The sequence below is a fragment of the Melanotaenia boesemani genome, chromosome 11, assembly GCF_017639745.1.
Source record: "Melanotaenia boesemani isolate fMelBoe1 chromosome 11, fMelBoe1.pri, whole genome shotgun sequence".
Taxonomy (NCBI): domain Eukaryota; kingdom Metazoa; phylum Chordata; class Actinopteri; order Atheriniformes; family Melanotaeniidae; genus Melanotaenia; species Melanotaenia boesemani.
This window is the reverse complement of record NC_055692.1, coordinates 2249227-2268653: the sequence shown is the minus strand read 5'-3', so window position 1 is coordinate 2268653 and position 19427 is coordinate 2249227. Positions and strand designations below refer to the sequence as shown.

General features: G+C 40.9%; 1 long non-coding RNA gene and 1 pseudogene across 1 annotated transcript; one reads left to right on the top strand and one right to left on the bottom strand.

Moving 5' to 3' along the window:
- The first annotated feature begins 1656 nt into the window (after positions 1–1656).
- Positions 1657–19427, top strand: part of LOC121648641 — a 30810-nt pseudogene continuing 13039 nt past the window's right edge.
- Positions 3647–16530, bottom strand: LOC121648695. Its single transcript, XR_006012017.1, has 3 exons — positions 16419–16530; positions 15627–15637; positions 3647–3657 (listed from the first exon to the last, which is right to left on the bottom strand). It is a non-coding gene; the product is annotated as an uncharacterized LOC121648695 (long non-coding RNA).

The following is a 19427-nucleotide window of genomic DNA, read 5'->3' as shown; positions in this document are numbered from 1 at the left end:
GTCATTGCCAGACAGAAAACTGCTTTTCTTTTTGATAAACTGAGTTTATCTGTTTGTTTACATAATAGTCAGAGGAGAGTCGGTCAAGTTCAGGTGAGACTTTAATTCTCATCATTTTTTATATTTTACATTCTAGAAACATCTCTGGTTTGGTTCTGAACTAGTTAATTATAATTCATGTTAATCATTTAAACAAATGTTCTTCCTGTAATCCTGCACTGGAACAAGCAGGAATAGAAAACAGATGGAGAAACACATTTTTCTCCCCTTTTAGTTTACTTGTGGACACACTCAGACTTCAGTCAGTGAGTAAACCAGCACTGATTACAGGTCACTGGTTACCAGAGAAACTAGAGGTTTCACTACTTATAAAGAGCAGATTCAGCAGTTTTGTAACTGTCATCACATCCGACACAGATCAGATTCACAGCTGTTAGTTTTTATTCCTTTTACTGGATCAAGTAAGAGGTTTTTATGTTTGTCAGATGTTAACCTTCAATTACTGAACGATGTTTTACAGGAAGTCTTACTGAGACAGGTAAACAGGTTTACCCAGTTAAGCCACATTCACACAGCATGCACACACACACACACACACACGTTTACCAGAAACTACCTGCCCCCCTGCTACTTACCACTGCCTTCATCTTGTTTTTGCTCCTCCTCTTATTCATGTTTCTTTTGTCACTGGCAGACAGAAAACTGCTTTTCTTTTTGATAAACCTGAGCTCACCTGTTTGTTTCCGTACTGGTTAATCTGTCCTGGTTAATGGTGTTTGTCTTTATGTTATTTCTGTCTGTTTCTTTTGACCTTGGGTCTTATGTGTTTTGGTTTCTTGCCTTATTGTAGAGCCACACTCTTGTTTTCCTGCGCTCATTGTTCCTGATGAAGCTCCCCTGGTTCAATCATCTCATTCTCTTCACCTGTTCCCTGTTAGTCATCATCAGTATATATACCGCTTGGTTTCTGTTACTCATTGCCAGATCATTGTTTTTGTTTGCCTGTGTTCCAGCCTGTGTAAGTTTATCTAGTTCTTTGAATTAAATACTAGATTATTGTGTTCGTCTGCCTCCTGCCTCGTCAGTCTACATTCAGGTCCTCACCTCTGCTGTCCTGAGACACGTTTAAGGTCCATTTATGCTCTTTGTAAAAGACATTTGCTCCGTCTTCTGTATCCTTTACGTGCATAATTTGGTCCATTTTGTTGTTGTCATGGGCAGCATGGTGGTGTGGTGGTACCATCATGTCAGTGCTGGTGCAGTAAGCATGTTCTTCCTGTGTACGCCTGGGTTCTGTCCAGGTTCTCCAGCTTCCTCCCACCCTCCAAACACATTCATGTCCGAGTGTCATGGACCGTCATGGATTCTGACTGTGAGCATAAAGGTGGTGTTTCTGTGTGGGCTTGATATAAACTTGCAGCAGATTTTCTCATTGATGACATTAAAACCACAGACTGAACTGAACATCATCCTTCATGTACAAACAGAGTCTGGAGGTAGTTGTTCTTTTACCTCACATTTAAAAATCTGAATATGAATCTGAATTTTAGACTGTTGTCATGAGGAAGAACATGTTTGGTGTAACCTGATATTTGCTTCTGTAGGCTCCGCCCACTGCAGGTGTCTCTGTCACTTATAACTTTATTAAAACTTTGGGAGGTTCCCTCAGAGAAACTGAAGCTTTGCTTCCACATTAATGCCAGTTGAACATCAGGAGAGAAATGAAGCCTTGAAAATAGTCAGAGGAGAGTCGGTCAAGTTCAGGTGAGACTTTAATTCTTTTTTTATATTTTACATTCTAGAAACATCTCTGGTTTGGTTCTGAACTAGTTTATTATAATTCATGTTAATCATTTAAACAAATGTTCTTCCTGTAATCCTGCACTGGAACAAGCAGGTATAGAAAACAGATGGAGAAACACATTTTTCTCCCCTTTTAGTTTACTTGTGGACACACTCAGACTTCAGTCAGTGAGTAAACCAGCACTGATTACAGGTCACTGGTTACCAGAGAAACTAGAGCTTTCACTACTTATAAAGAGCAGATTCAGCAGTTTTGTAACTGTCATCACATCCGACACAGATCAGATTCACAGCTGTTAGTTTTTATTCCTTTTACTGGATCAAGTAAGAGGTTTTTATGTTTGTCAGATGTTAACCTTCAATTACTGAACGATGTTTTACAGGAAGTCTTACTGAGACAGGTAAACAGGTTTACCCAGTTAAGCCACATTCACACAGCATGCACACACACACACACACACACACACACACACACACACACACACGTTTTCCAGAAACTTCCTGCCTACCTGCTACTTACCACTGCCTTCATCTTGTTTTTGCTCCTCCTCTTATTCATCTTTCTTTCGTCACTGGCAGACAGAAAACTGCTTTTCTTTTTGATAAACCTGAGCTCACCTGTTTGTTTCCGTACTGGTTAATCTGTCCTGAGGGGTATTGCACAAAACCAAGATAAGGGATTAAGCCGGGATATGTTGGTTATCCTGGCTGAATTTAGCCCTAAGTCGGTTGCATGAACGCAGCTCAAACTAAACCCGGCCAAGTTACTGTGGTGATTTATCCGCTGCAGCTAGCCTGCTCCAGACCAGGCTAACTGCTCAGGCTAAGATTAATCCTAGCGACTACCTGCATGTGCAACGTCAATTCTGTGAGGAATTAATGTGTTTTACAGCATGTCCATGGTCTTCCTAAGTATGGCGCGTCATTTTAATCATCCAGTATTAAAATATTACATATACAGTCACTGTACATTTAATCCAAATCTGTTCGTAATCGCAACAGCCTTTTTATATGGATTCCAGTTGTAGTATTATTACTCTATTCTATTCTACAGTCATTTAGCAGACGCTTTTATCCAAAGCGACTTACATTTGAGAGTAAGAACAACACAAGCATGAATTCAAACAAGATGGACGTCATAATCAAGTGTTAGTCAGACCGCTTTTGAGTCCAGTTGGACCCAGGTTCTGACGTGTAGTGCTAGTGCAGTGCATATAATTTTTTTTTTTAGTCATTTTATTTAAATACAGGATCACGATTTCATCACACAATATCAACTTGGTCATAAGTGCATGATTTCATCAGGCCAAGTGTTATATTGCTATGCTAATGAAGACTGCTCGTCAAATTGCTGTCAGAGGTTTTATAAATATGTGTTTTATTGCATTAATTGAGATTACAAAACACAGTGGATGAGGTTACAAAGGTGTATTCAAAGAAATCCGTGACGAGGACAATGTAGACTGTTCAGGTCCATCTCCCCTTCACCAACTGTACAATTAATAAACAGTGCTCCACTGGAACTGTCATAATTAGGCTACAATTAAAGGAGTTACTTTTCAAATCCACTAACTGTTGTATACTTTAAGAGTGACAAGCAGGTACATGTTACTCAGGGCAGCATGGTGGTGTGGTGGTACCATCATGTCAGTGCTGGTGCAGTAAGCATGTTCTTCCTGTGTACGCCTGGGTTCTGTCCAGGTTCTCCAGCTTCCTCCCACCCTCCAAACACATTCATGTCCGAGTGTCATGGACCGTCATGGATTCTGACTGTGAGCATAAAGGTGGTGTTTCTGTGTGGGCTTGATATGAACTTGCAACAGATTTTCTCATTGATGACATTAAAACCACAGACTGAACTGAACATCATCCTTCATGTACAAACAGAGTCTGGAGGTAGTTGTTCTTTTACAACCTCATACATTTAAAAATCTGAATATGAATCTGAATTTTAGACTGTTGTCATGAGGAAGAACATGTTGGTGTAACCTGATATTTGCTTTTGTAGGCTCCGCCCACTACAGGTGTCTCTGTCACTTAGAAGTCCTACTGAAACAGGTAAACAGGTTTACCCAGTTAAGCCACATTCACACAGCATGCACACACACACACACACACACACGTTTACCAGAAACTACCTGCCCCCCTGCTACTTACCACTGCCTTCATCTTGTTTTTGCTCTTCCTCTTATTCATCTTTCTTTTGTCATAAAAGTATAATGATGGGAAAATGTCTGTAAATACTACAAATTTATTGTTGCTCAGTGGAACCATGTTGCTGGTGTTTAATGACCCTGTTTGTATTTATAAGCTGAGTATAAAAGATCTTTTAAAGCATGTTTCTCCTGTTAGGTTGCTGAAACCCGTGTCTGGTCTCCAGCTGAGTTGTTCTGGTGTAACAGAGGGAATCATGGCTGCTGCAGGACCTGGTGAGTTCATTATGAAATCATTAGTGCTGCTCAAATATGTAAATGCAGTTAATTACAAAATTCAGTAATGATTTCAAAGTAATAAGTAAGTAAACTTTATATATAAAGAACATCTCTAAGAATAAAAGTTAGTAGCTTTTGGATTAAAAACACTTTTTTTCTAAAAATAATTCGGCTGCTTTTTAACAGCAGCTGTTAAAATATTTCCTGTAAATTAAACATTAGTATAATAAAGTTTTGGATTAGACTCAGAGGTTGTTTAATCTGCTTTCTGGAACATTTTATCATTTTATCCTCAACTAAGCTGCTAAAAATGAACCTAGGACCACACCGCCAACCTGCATCTCTTTTTTATATATATACATGTACATATATATATGTATATGTATATGTATGTATGTATGTATGTATGTCTGTCTGTCTTGCTAGCTTAACCTTTGAAGTATCAATACTGTCACGAATGATCTGCTTAGTGTTCATTTAATTTTAAGACATACAGCGTTTAAATTCTCTGTTTACCAGTTCCGTGTGTTGACCCAGAGTCTTTCCATTAACAGGGACCACAACTTAAGAGAATCGTCTCTTTTCTTAAAATAAAAAACAATCTGATATCCATTTTTATTTAAGTAAGTAATTAAGAAATAAAGTACTTAAGTCATATCTGATGACTGGAGGGACGACAAAGACGTCCATCGACAGAGCTGTAAAATTTATGCTCAAGCGAACACGCTGATAAGGAAATTCTCTATATGCTCTGATTCTGTGAAGTGCTCCCTGTTCAGAACCTGTCACACCGTTTTATCCTGGTCAGCTGTGGTCAAACTACAGGAAAAGAGTATGAGAGGCTCAAGGTCGCCTATAATGATGCAAAGAGGTTGCTGCTTGGTGTACCTAGGTGGCATAGTGCCCTTCACTTGTTTGTGGCCACCAGGGTGCCAACTATTGAGGCCGTCTTGAGGCGGCTCATGTTCAGTTTCATGTGTCGACTGGATAAGTCAGAAACCCATATTATAGCAGCCCTAGCTAGCCCTCTGAAAAGCTGCTGTCCATTTACTTCTACATTGAGACAGCATTGGGTTAACAGCCTAAATGTGTTTTATTAGACTCCAATCATGTTTGGTTTCCTCTTTTCTTATCATTTCATCCTGGATGTGTTTTTTATGGACCTGTGTCTGCAAAAATTCCTCTGTGACCTGAGTGGGTCATCTGGTTTAATGACACCAAGATCTTTTGGTGGCTGTGGTTGGGACCACTGCTAAAGGCCATTACGCACCGGGACCGTTCGAATAAACAACACGATAATGTGAATAATTTGAAGAGGAAATATTAAAGTTTTTGTCTTTCCACACCAAGTGTGATACGAAATAGCAAATAAATTATAAAGATTCTAAAACAAGTTTGGAAAGTGGGAAAAACAAACATGGATTCCACATCAAACGATGACGATATTGTGCTGATACTGGCAAAAAAACAACAAAATAAAAAATAGGGTACTGGGTACATCGTATCCTTGAGAAGAGAGGAGAGTTTGGGGAGTTTAATTGTTTAGTCCAGGAGCTGAAGCTGTACCAAAGGACCTACTTTGGACGTCCGTCAGACAGTTTAAAGATCTACTTCAGCAACTAGCTCCTACCTTCAAGAAGCAGAGAAGCAATTTCAGGGTGGCTGTTAAACCAGACCAGAGACTAGCTGTATGTTTGAGGTAAAACTTCCTTTTTCTTACTTCATTTTAACATTCCTACTGGTGCCTAAGGAAACGCTGTCAACTAGTTTATGTGTTGAACAGAAGGGGACGTTGTTCCCAAGCTGGTCTCTACTGACCCACAATATTTCAGCCAAATTGGTAAAGATGTTGACAATATCTGTAAACAAACACTATTAAGTAGCTAATAAGGAACAAACTACATATTTACAAAACAGCAATAAGGCCTTTATACTTGTAAAATACATGTTTGTTTGTAGGTGACTTCTATTAAGTGTTTGCAGAATTTTTACAATTTTTTACTTTTTAAAATTGTTCAAATAAATCATAGTTCCATTAATTTGATCTCAAATCTTTGCAGATTTTGAGTACTAGTGACAGTTACGCCACAATTGCAGCAAGTTTTCGCTCAACGGTAACAAAGATTGAGGGAAACTTGCAATGCTATTTGGAAGGACCTAAAAGACCAATACATGCCTCCTCTTGATCCTGATCTTTGGCAAAGAGCAGAAAACGATTTGAGGATAGGTGGAACTTCCCCCGTTGTGTAGGTGCCCTGGATGGCAAACATGTTGTCATCCAGGCACCTCCCAACTCGGGATCTCAGTATTTTAATTACGAGGGCACTTTTTCTGTTGTGTTGCTGGCTCTGGTTGATGGAGACTACAGGTTTCTGGCTGTAGACATTAGGGGTAATGGCAATAACTCCACTTTGGGGAAAGCCATACAAGCAGGTGCGCTTGGCATACCATCTGACCCAACGTTGGCGTGTGCGCTGCAGGAGGATGCAAGTCTGCCCAGATACAGCTGACAGCATCATCAAGGCAACATGCACGGTGTCAAACTTCTTGCTGTTGGCAGACAGGGACCAGAACCCAGAGCTAGCTAGTGGTTATGAACTTTGAATGACTGAATGTTGGCCCTGTTTGTCTGATGCAGGCCAGGTGTGCCCTGTTGGGTACAAATCTTTCTGGATGGCGAACTAGACTCCAGAGTCTGAACCCTGCAATACACCTTCTGCAGCCTCGTAGGAGGCTGATTGCAAGCCAGCCCACTCCCACCTTTTATCCGGGGCCGGTTTCCATGGTTTCTGCAATCACACCCCACCAATCAAATAATTTTGTTATGGTTAAAAGTTATATCGACGTGCTTCTTATTGGTTATCGGCTCCTATATCTAAAACTTAAAGCCTTTTTTTTCTTAAAACTGCTCAAGTGGATCCCTGGGCTCGTGCCCATTATGCCCATTGGATAATCTGGCCTTGTTCATAATGATATAATATTGTTAGACACAAGCTTCTCAGTAGTGATTTACAATACCTACTCCTTCCTGCTACAGCTGCTTCCATTAATAATAAAACAGCAATAATAGCAACCGTCACAACCAGCTCAAAAACCTGTAAATTGACTTGATCTTTTATAGGTGTGTGTGTGTGTGTGAGCAGTTGCTTTTCTATGTGCTTGCTAGAAATGAACCTGTCTTGGTTCGATCCCACCCAAGTACATGCCAGCTAGTGATGCGCGGGTCGGGGTTTTATCCGACCCGCGGGTCCCGCTCTTTTAAAAAAATTGGACCGCACCAACCCGCCCCGCACCTCCGCTTCTATTTTTTTAACCCGACCCAACCCGACCCGCCCCATTAAAACACATGTTATGATATTGACGAATGCTTTTATTTAGTCTGAGAAAGGTGCATATGGTCTCCTAAATTGGCACTGGAACCTGGCAACACAAAATGTATTTTCATTTGAACGTTAAGCCTATAAACATAAATAGGCAAATAAATAAAGTATTTTAAAGCGTTTAAGCGTTTAAGTGTTATAAAGCACATAGCCAATGCTGCTGCTGTTGTCTGCACTGATTACCTCGTTGAACCTGTCCCAAACCTGTGATTTAGCCATTTGACCCTCTTTCTTCTTTTTAAGGACGTAAACTCCCGAACGAATATTATTCAACACTTCTTCCATCTTTTGTTGCTTGTCTGCTTGGCGCTTTCTGCACGTAGCCTGCGTAGCCTACTACGCACCTACGTGGACATTACGTTACAAAACGTGACCTGTGTTTAATAACTGATAAATATTTTGTCTTACATATTATAGTAACAAAATGTAGACACTGATTAAGGTCTTTATTTTCAGTTTGACAAAAAATAAAATTAATAGATAGAACTAGATATTTCAGAATAGTAAACCACACCAACCCGCCCCGCAGTGAAGCGAAAATTCTTTGACCCGCCCCAACCCGACCCGCGGGTTAGGAGGCGGCCCGCACATCACTAATGCCAGCCACCCTACAGCCCTTAAAGAACTAAAGCAATCTTGTAAAAATATAGACTTGGAAATTAGAATAAGTTTTTTGTAATCCTTGTTGATAAATATCAACCAATTCAAAGTACTAATTACAGCATTTTAACAACTGGGCTCACAGAGTGACGTATCAAAGGGAATATTGCTGCAAAAAAACTTCTGCATCCTGTACTGGTGAACTAGCATCGCATCAGTAAACTGTTCAGTAAGTAGCAGTTACTACCAATGTGGTTTAATTCAATTTAATTTTAATTTTTAATTCTATTTATGATAGCAGTAATATAAAACCTGAGTGAAGCATCAAAAGCTATTCTTACACCTGTGCCAATGTTAAGTGGTAGACTCTTATTTTGAAACGAATTGGGGACAGAACAGGAAGTGATGGTAGTGTGGCACTAGTTTGATGCTCGCTGAAGCCTGGTGAAAGTTTGTGTGTGTGTGTGATAATAAAGAATCCTATGGTTTGTGGTTTATTCTACATGGGGTAGAATTATGGGGCGGCGTGGCTCAGTGGGTAGAGCGGACGTCTTGTAGTTCGAGGGTTGCCAGTTCAATCCTCTGCCTGTCGAGTTCATGTCGAGGTGTCCCTGAGCAAGACAGCGAACCCCTGATGGGTCGTGGTCGAGCGCCTTGTATGGCAGCTTCCACCATCAGTGTGTGAGTGTGTGTGTGAATGTGTGTATAATGTAAAGGGCTTTGGGTATCATTCCAGGTACAGTAAAGTGTTTTATAAATACAGACCATTTACAAACAGTTTTAAATATCTGTTTATACATAAAAAGCCAACATTCTTCAGGCAGTAGCAGCATTTATAAACCATTCTTAATGCCGTAGTTGCCGGTCTGCAGCTGTGGTGGCGAAAATGAAAAGTGGCTGTAACCGGTCCGCTTGTGGCCGCTAGCTGAATCCTCCAGCTCCAACGTGTCTGTTAACGTTCTGAATGTGGTGGCATGTTTTATAAACCTTTCTAAAAGAAGCAGTAACGTTTGTCTATCATTTACCTAGTGCCAGTATCCTTTATTAATTATTATGATAGCGGTGGTTGCTGGCGTGCTACTGTTCTGACGGTGGCTGCCAAAGTTGAGAACGGTTATAACCACCCAGAGAGTGGTTGCAGCCACTCCGACCATGGTTGCACCAAAACAACAACTAATCTAATCTTACAGCAGTAACGTGCTTCAGTAACGTTTTATCCTCAGTAACGGTAACAGCGTTGTTATGATGGAAAGAGTCATTAGTTAGTTTTTTCAGTAACGGGTAAACTAACGCCGTTTATTTTACACCGTTACTCCGTCACTGTGTATCTGTGTCTATATTGTGTAATTTAGGGGTTGTCCCCACGACGCCGGATTGCAGCAAAACCTCAAAAGTATTTCAGCAAACCAACCTTCATCCCCACGAAGCCAGAGATTAGCCTCCATGAAACCGACCATGTCTGAGTCCAGGTACCAGAGTGGATCGGTTTGAGTCCTCTACCATCTGCGGTACTGTACTGACAGCGTAAACACACCACTAGAGGATATGACGTCAATGTGACTAACGTGCAGCGATCACCAATCCACCTTCCTCAAGGTTTTTATGCTTTGTAGTCCAGCGTTTTTTGAAGAACTTCTTCATTAGTCCAAAGAAATGTTTCTCTTTGGCCTCGCAGTGAGTCCTCAGCCCTCTTCTCTGCTTCCGATGTGAACTTCCTGCAACACACAGTGAGCCTTTATCTGCGCATGTTTGGCTCTAGATACTCTTTAGCGCCCCCACAGCCTTGTAGTATGTACTACAGCGGTATCATGGGGATGTTGAAGACTTTCTCCTAGTTTTCACCACCGTTTTCACACCTGAACCGGCTTCAGTGCCATGTGGACAAAACCTTAGACAACATGTCTTTCTGTCTTTACAGATGTTCAACCTCTTAAACGCAGCAGGAGCTATGGATTCCTACCACCTCACAGTAAGTTTAACTACATTAAAAATCTCTCTAGAAATCACTCTGAACATGCTGCTGTTCAGAAGATGATGGTTTGTGGTGATTCACCCACTCATGAAATTAACACTGAACACTGTAATTTAAATGTCTAATGGATCAAAAAGCATCGCTGAGTTTTATTAACTTAAACTGAAGCAGATCTGATAACTTGGATATTAGAAGGATGAAAACATTAAAAGCTAAAACTGAAAGTAAAGACAGTATATTTTACTCAGAGATAGTTAATGTGATTATAAATTAATTTCCTCTCAGCTTTGGTTACATTTGTTATCATTTCTGTTTTTTCCTTCTTAAATGAAGATCTCTTGTATTTAATATTTATTTCCTTCCAGTGTCGGAGATGAGGATGGTTCTGCTGGGAGGCAGCTGGTCTGAGAGGAATTCAGTGGGGAACTTCATACTGGGAGTGGATGCTTTTAATAAAGAACTTCAGTCCTGTTTGAGAATCAGTATGACAATGAAAGAGAAAAAAATAGCCGTCATCAATACTCCAGATCTGCAGTTTCCTACAGCAGACAAACTGACAGAGTTTGTAAAAGATTGTACGAGTGTCTCTGGTCCTGGACCTCATGTGTTCCTGTTGGTTCTGCAGCCTGAAACTATCACTGAGGAACAGAAAGATATTCTCTGCAGAGTGCTCCAGAGTTTCAATGATCAATCATTTAATCATTCACTGATTCTGATTTTACCTCCCAGACAGGAAAGTTCAGGTTTGATGGAAGATTACATGAAACAGCCTCCGTTAAAGGAGATGATCAGAAAATGTAGATACAGATATCTGATGCAGAAGATCCTTGAACGTCCAGAGCTGCTAACACGCTGTGGTCAGGTTGTTAAAGAGAACAATGGAGGACATGTGGAGTTTGAAGAAACTACAGACAGTTTACCAGATGATCATCGAAGCCTGATACAGAAGATACCAGGTTACATCATGTCTGCTGTTACAGATGCTGGTGAGTCCAGAAACAACTTAAAGAAATGAAGAAGTAAAATCATTGTTCACACAAACCTTTTTTACATGAAACTGCTCTTTTATTCATGGTAACAGGTCAGCTAGCTGGTAATTTAATCTCCCAACTTCCATCCTTTGGGAAGAATCCTTCATCTGACAGTAAGTAAATTAATCTCAGAGTTAGTCTTAAGTTTCCAGACACATATTTGCTTCATCTTTTGTGGAAATTAAGCCCAAACTCATCCTTCAATTTTTTATGACTGAAAAGTAAAATCCATTAATTCTGTTTTACTTTTATATCAGAGGAAGAATTTAGGTTTTTATATTATATCACCTTTTCAAAACATAAAAACTAATCATGGCTAAATTATACAGATCTCTATATTAACCTCTATAAGTATTTAAATAATAATTAAATTTCCATAATAAATTATTGTTTTCATTAAATAATTTCTCTGTATTTCAGCATCTGATCTCAGGGTTGTGCTGTTGGGAAAAAGTGAGGACAAGAAGATAAAACTTGGAAACTTTATAACTGGAGGACAAAGTTTTCTTCACCAGATATATCATCTAACCAAACACTGTGTGTCCTCCTGTGGAGAGTGGAGAGGAAAACTAGTGACTGTAGTAAAAACTCCGGATCTGTTCAGTCTGTCTGAGGAAGACGTGAGAAGAAAAGTGAAGGAATGTGAGCGTCTCTGTCCTCCTGGACCAAATGTTCTGCTGCTGTTAGTGAAGCCTTCAGATTTCACTGAAAATGAGAGAAAATCCCTGAAGTTCATCCTGAGTTTGTTTGGAGAAGATGTCTTCAGATATTCGATGGTCATCATCACACATGATAATAAAATAAATGATCCTGTTAATGAACTCATTCAGGACTGTAAAGGAAGACATTACATCATGTCTGAAGGTCGTCATGGATCACTGATGGAGAAGATTGAAGAAACAGCAAATGGTTATAATGAACTCTCCCTGCTGGCAGAGAAGAAGAAAGCAGCATTAAACCTGGTTGTGTTTGGGAGGAGAGGAGCAGGGAAGACTTCAGCAGTCAAGGCCATTTTAGGTCAGACAGAGCTTCGTTCAGCCTCCAGCTCATCAGAGTGTGTTAAACATCAGGGAGAGGTGTGTGGACGTCTGCTTTCTCTGGTGGAGATGCCTGCCTTGTATGGAGAACCTCAGGAGGCAGTGATGGAGGAATCATTCAGGTGTGTCTCCCTCTGTGATCCTGAGGGGGTCCATGCCTTCATCCTGGTCCTACCTGTGGGTCCCCTCACTGATGAAGACAAGGGAGAGTTACAGACCATCCAGAACACATTCAGCTCTCGAGTCAATGACTTCCTCATGATTCTGTTCCCTGTGGAGTCAGATCCTGCAGCTCCAGCTGTTGTTAACTTCATCCGAGAGAACAGAGACATCCAGGAGCTCCGTCAGAGCTGTGGAGGAAGATCTGTTGTTCTCAACATCAAAGATAAGCAGCAGGTCCCAGAGCTGCTGGATGCTGTGGAAGAAAATATTCCTGGTGATGACAAAACATACGGTTATACAACTAAAACATTCATGTTTGGCAAAATGGAGGAGGTTTCCCAGCTACAGTCTGAACTTCAGGAGTCCAGGACAAAGACCAACGTCCCAGGTAAATAAATGATGTCCTGAACCTTGTTTACCTTCATTATTAAAGTGGATTCTGCTCTTCCACTTCTGTAACTGACCAATCACAGATGAGAAAATGTCATGTTTCAATCTTTCATCAGAAACTTTATAGACCTGTAGAAACCTTGGTTCTGAAACAGGCATAATAAAAAATACATTTAAACATTTCTACCTGCTACACACAACCTTTCTACAAGCATAAAAATGAGCTCACATTCATGCAGTGGTTAGAAAAATGATGACGATGGTGATCACTGATCACTGAAACGTTTGGTGGAACCAGATGGAAGAAAAACAGCAGTAGAACTCAGGACCATGTTTATTAGTGAAAGTTAGAATGTTTCCACATGAACAATGAAAGGAACTCAAGGGACTGAACATCTGTGGAGCCAGAAGAAAACCACTAACCAGTTAGGCTAACCAGAGAAAAAGGCTTCAGGTTGCTAGAGAGCAGAAAGACTCTGGAGCCATGGAAGAGGGTTATGTGGTCTGATGAGTCCAGATGAACCTCTTCCAGAGTGATGGGAGCATCACATTTTCTGCTGCTTTTACAGAATCGGAGCTTCCCTCTGTGGAGTTGCACCAGCATGGAAGTGTTGAGCAACTCCTGGACGATTTTAACTCAGTGTGTTTAGACATCTTAGACACTCAAGCTCCTTTCAGGATTAAATGCTGTAAAGCAGCTACAGAGCCGTGGCTTAACGAACACACTCTATGTGTCTTTAGAGATGCTAAAAAATGCTTTCACTGAATATTAGACAGTTTTAAAAAATGCCAAAACGCAGTTCATCTCTGACTTTTTTTTTCATTCTTTGAACTCTCTTTTGAACCGGTATGATTTCTCTGTGAAAGGTTTTTAAAATTTTTCATTGTTAAAATGAGTGCTGTCAGGTTTTTTGCTTATTTTACCCTTATTTTGCGGCCCTGATCCTGCTCTTTCATCTGTATCTTCCGCTATTTTAAAACATTTCGAACCCATGACTGTTTCTCAGATTTCCGACATAGTTCAACATCTCAGGCCTTCATACTGTCAAAAAATTTACCTGGATACTAACATTCTCTCAAACTTTAGGCCAATTTCTAAGCTTCCTTTTCTTTTGAAGATTGTAGAGAAAGTGGCTTATCTTCAGTTACAGGATCATCTGGAACTACATGAACTCCATGATTCTCAGGATTTGCCATGACTTGCTTCTAACTGTTGATTCTGGAGCCTCTGCTGTTTTAATTCTCCTCGATCTCACTGCTGCTTTTGATACAGTGGATCATGACATTTTATCACTACATTTTCAACAGTCTGTTAACGGCACAGTACTCAAATGGTTTCAGTCCTATTTGAGAAATAGGAGTTGTTCTGTACATCCTGGGCAGTTCTCTTCCTCAGAGGCTTCACTTAATTATAGGGTACCTTAAGGCTCCTGCCTAGGCCCTATTTTATTTTCACTTCATTTACTTCCTCTGGGATCCATCTTTAAATAACATAATGTTTCCTGTCATTGTTATGCAGATGACATCCAGATTTACTTACCTTTAAAATCTGCTGTAGATCAACACATAGAAAATCTACAAAATTGATTGTGGGATCTTAAAACATGGATAGACATGAATGTCTCCTGTATAAATTAAAATAAAACAGAGGTCTGTTGGGAAAACAGACCTTGCTGGCAGGATGCAGCAGGGCTGTTGGCTCTCTGGACTCATATATCCACCCTTTTATTAAAAATCTTGGGGTTGTCTTTGATTTTAACCCTAAATGTGACAGACAGGTCAGTGCAGTAGTCCAGTCTAGTTTTTATCATCTGAGGCTTATTAGTAAAATCAAGACTTATCTTGCCCGTGATGCCCTAGAAAGGGTCATTCACACTTTATTCTCTAGACTGGACTGCTGCAACTCCCTTTATTCTGGCATTAACCAGTCTCTTCTCCACCGTCTACAGCTGGTCCAGAACTCAGCTGCCCACCTGTTAATGGGGACCAGATGGTGGGAGCACATTACTCCAAATCTGCGCTGTCTTCACTGGCTGCCTCTCTTAGAATTTCTTTCAAAATTTTACTTTTGACTTTTGAATGTTTAAATGGTCTGGCTCCTCCCTATCTGTCTGAGCTTCTACACCATTACCGTCCTTGTAAAGCTCTGAGATCAGAAGAACGAATGCGGTTAGAAGTACCTAGGACTCTAATCGTGATCTAGAGCTTGTTCCTCAGTAGCCCCTATGCTCAGGAATGGTCTCCCTCTTTCTGTGAGGTCGGTCAAAACCTTAAATGGTTTCAAATCTCTTTTAAAAACTCATCTTTTTACATTGGTTTTTAACTCCAGAGCACACGGTAATTAGGCCAGGGTTTTTACTATTTTTTCTCTTTTATTGTTTATTTTATTGTTGTTTTAAAGTTTTATTTTGTATTGTTATTTTACCTGTGTAGCACTTTGGGAATCTGTTGGTATGTGAAAGTGCTATATAACATAATAGAATCAAATTTTATTTTCATTGCAACAAAAAGTGCAACGAAACTACCAAGTCCTCCAGTCAATGCAAAACAGAATAATAAATAGAATAAAATACAATAGCTGTTGTTGAGGCAAAAAGTTACTCTGTCAAGGATGAGGAGTCTGTTCTGAAGTGAAAAGTGATTACAAGTTTATTGAACACAGAATTAGAATACAAAGAATAGAAAGAATAGAATTGCAATTCGAGAGACTGTTCAGAGGTCTGACAGCACAGAGATCTGAACAGAATCTGATAAGAGACATGCAGCATCTTTTAAGGAGAATGATCACGTTACAGCACATCATATATCTTGTAAAATACAAACAAAGAGACTGTCTGTTCCTCACACAGGATTAGACACTTATTGAGCACATAAACAACCCCAGTGACATTAAGGCAGGATGCCCGGCTGGGTCATCCTGAGGCGCTTGGTTGGTATCAGATAAGTCACACAGGTCAGAGTGAACTGTTCTAAGGAATGCATCCACTTACGATAGCAACAGGCTACTCAGTATTAAACTTAATTAAACTTAAGAACTTAAACAATCTGTTTACCCTGAGAGGGATCAGTAGACACAATATAATAAAGGGAAAAATATGAAATTTCCACAACAATTCCCCTCTTTTGATCATAATGAAACCCATTTCATATTGATCATATCAGAAAAGAAAATTTCACAAGATTAAAGCATAAAAGGAAAAGAACACAAAAATGCATCAAAGAAGGATAACCACTTAGGCAGAGTTGTACAGTGGATAAAAATGAGAACCCGAAACTCTTACGGTGTCATCAAACTGCTAATAAACACTTCAAAACAAGGAAAAAGCCAAATGAAACAAAAAACATAAAAACAATGAAAAGAGAAATGAAACAAAGAAACAAAACACAGGAAACCCATAAAAGATAAATGTAATAAATGTAATGTAATTGTAGAAAAAGAAACCTAATGATTACATTCAACAGCCAGAACAATCAATCAAATCAAATCACCATTTTCCCAATATACATTCAGACAAAACATCAGAAGTTGCAATTCACGAGGATTCGAGAAACTTCATCATAACTTTGAATGGGGAAATAAACATCAAACTCATTACAGCCCCAAGTAATACCAGCAAAAACACACCAGAATACATATGAATGAGAATAAGAACAAACTAAGATGACTAAACAGAAAACTATCCACACAATCTAAACTTCATCATCACTAGAAAAATCCAGCGGAAGACCAGTATCATCATAACAGATCCAAGGAGTGTAAGCGGGAGGAGAAACCAGGAAATCTACCGGGGTGTTAGAAAAATCGCCTTGAGCACTAACAAACATCTGGAGGGAATGACCAGGAAACGGTGATGTTATCATAACCCTGAGGCACCGGGGGAGGAAAGTCACCACAAGCCAGCAGGCAATCAGAACAGCAAAAATAGGGCCTAAAACTGCGAGCAAGATATGCCACCAGCCACCTGACTGAAACCAAGACCATAACTCAGAAGAAAATCCTACAAAGATTGTTTTTATTTGATTAGGATAAGAAGAGAGGCAGATAAAGTGATGCTTGTATAGTGCAACTATACAAGCCTGTGGGGACAGTTTATGATCTGGGGTTGCTGCAGCTGGTCAGGTCCAGGTTCAGTAACATTCAATGATTCTCTGTACCGATTGGTCCATGACAGGCCGCGGGTAAGCTGGAGTCTATCCCAGCATTAACAGGTGAGAGGCAGGTACACCTGGACAGGTTGCCAGTCCATCACAGGGCAACACATAGGGGACAAACAACGATTCACACACACACTCAATCCTAGGGAGAATTTAGAGTAATCAATTAACCTAACATGCATGTTTTTGGACGGTGGGTGGAAGCCGGAAAACCTGGAGAGAACCCACGCATACACAGTGAGAACATGCAAACTCCACACAGAAAGGCCACCGCCCTCAAGGTTCAAACCTCCCCCCAGCCGAGATTCATACCACCGACCTTCTTGCTGTGAGGCTGCGGTGCTAACCACCACACCACCATGCAGCAGGTTCAGTAACATTAAGTGTTTTTGGTGAGAGATGAGCTGATGAGATTTTTTTTTCATCACATGTGAGTTGTGAGTTTTGCTCATCATGATGATCAATCAGGTGATGTTTCATTCGCTCCTGTGGCTGTCAGCTTCCATGTGAACAAGAAAAGAAATGAAGCAGATGAGTTTTTCTCCACAACATCTGCATTCAAGCTCCCGTAGTCATCTGAAGGCCATGGTTGCAGGGAAAAGGGGACAGGACAACCCATGCTGATTCATCCTGGTGGATCAAATGAGTCGAGATCTCCCCCAGAGATGGAGATGGAGGGGGGCGGTGAAGACTGAAGATTTCCCGCTGGTGCTGGGACACGGTTGCAGTGGCTGGCCAGGAAGACCTCCCACAGGGGCACCTGGTAAGGACCCGTGATCCTCTGAGCCGTTCAATGCTCCTTCTGAGGTCCTCACCTACAATCCAGCCACCCTGCATCAGTGTGTGTGAAGCCTGTCCTCAGCTGGTTTTGGGAGAGCTGCTGCCACCACCTGTAAAGCCTCAGAAAGCACAAGGAAAAGGTTTCGGAATAAACCAACAGGTAGGGCCGGCTCAATTCCAAGACCAGGAGGCCTGCTAGAGAGAACCTGAAATGGACTGAGGTTCAACCTTGTCAGTTTGTCAGGTTTTTAGACACGTCCAAAGCCAGCTTACCATCTGGTTTTTAGAATGGTGTCTGTGTCGCCATAGCAACTAGCATGTAGGAGGATCCTTGAAGGCCAATATGGCTTCGTTTTGGAAAGACGTGAAGTCTGCTGGAGTTTTCTTAATCAATTCTTTAAACTCCAAGATGATGTGGACATTAGGCCAATTTGAATTTCTGTTAATTATGTTTTCATCATCACCAAATTATGCTCGAGCAGCTTTTTCTCTTTTGTTCTTTTACAAATCTTTTATTTTTATTTTACAAGAGAATCAGTTTAAAACATCCATTGATATCAGAATATTATGAAATAGTTTGTATTTTCTCCCGGTACCTATTAATTCTTACAGTGTACTTTCCCGTGTTATTGCAGATAACAACAACAACCCGCCCCCCCCCCAAAAAAAAGGTTTATTATAAATTATAGATACCAAGATATTCAAAACCTTAACTTAAACCAACTGTGAGCAAAAATAAAATAATCAGGACTCAGAGACACACAAGCAGTTTTGGTGCAAATCACGCACACACTTAAAGTTGTGAGGAAATCAGGGGACTTGCAGTTTGTATCACCACAGAACCAAGCAGGAAAACTGCCGTTCGGTATTTACATAAATGCACATAAGGATCAGTATGCTGGCATTTCCACCTCTGGCAGGAAGGTTTTACTCAAGCACTGATTTCAGTCAGGGTTGGTACAGTCAGTTAGGTGAATTTACTGCTTGAGTTTCTGACTTGGTTTCGGGTTATTGTTTACATTGCTGGTGTGGGGCTCTGTCGTTAGCACCTTCTCTCTTCAACCAGTTGAGGCCGTGACGCGGGTCACACCCACTGTGTACTGCTCAGGGCGAAGCAGATAGAGGCGGTTTCAGCCGGTTACAAACAAGCAAAGTGAGCTCAGCTGTGTCAGCTCCAGGTACTTTACCACACATGGTGCGCTGAAGCGTCAGCCCACGTCGGGCTAAGACCACAAAGGGTAAAGACCTGCAAGTCTACCTGCGCGAGTCCACCGAGCAAGGGCCCAAGCTTAAACCTCCTCACAACTATATTAACGCACAATGTGCTTCAAACCATCCCTGTCAGACATGGTACAGACCAAGACGTGTCACCCAGAGACACCGCAATCCACAAAACCTGTTCTTTCTAATGGTAAATGGTCCGTATTTATATATCGCTTTTCTGTACCAGGATACCCAAAGCGCTTTACAGTATACAGCACACACCCATTCACACACACATTCACACACTGGCACACACTGGCTCGACCACGAGCCATCAGGAGCAACTAGGGGTTCGGTGTCTTGCCCAAGGACACCTCGACATGAACACGACTTGGCCGAGGATCGAACCGGCAACCCTTGGGTTACAAGACGACCGCTCTACCTTGCTGAGCCACGCCGCCCCTAAAATGGCATGCACGTCA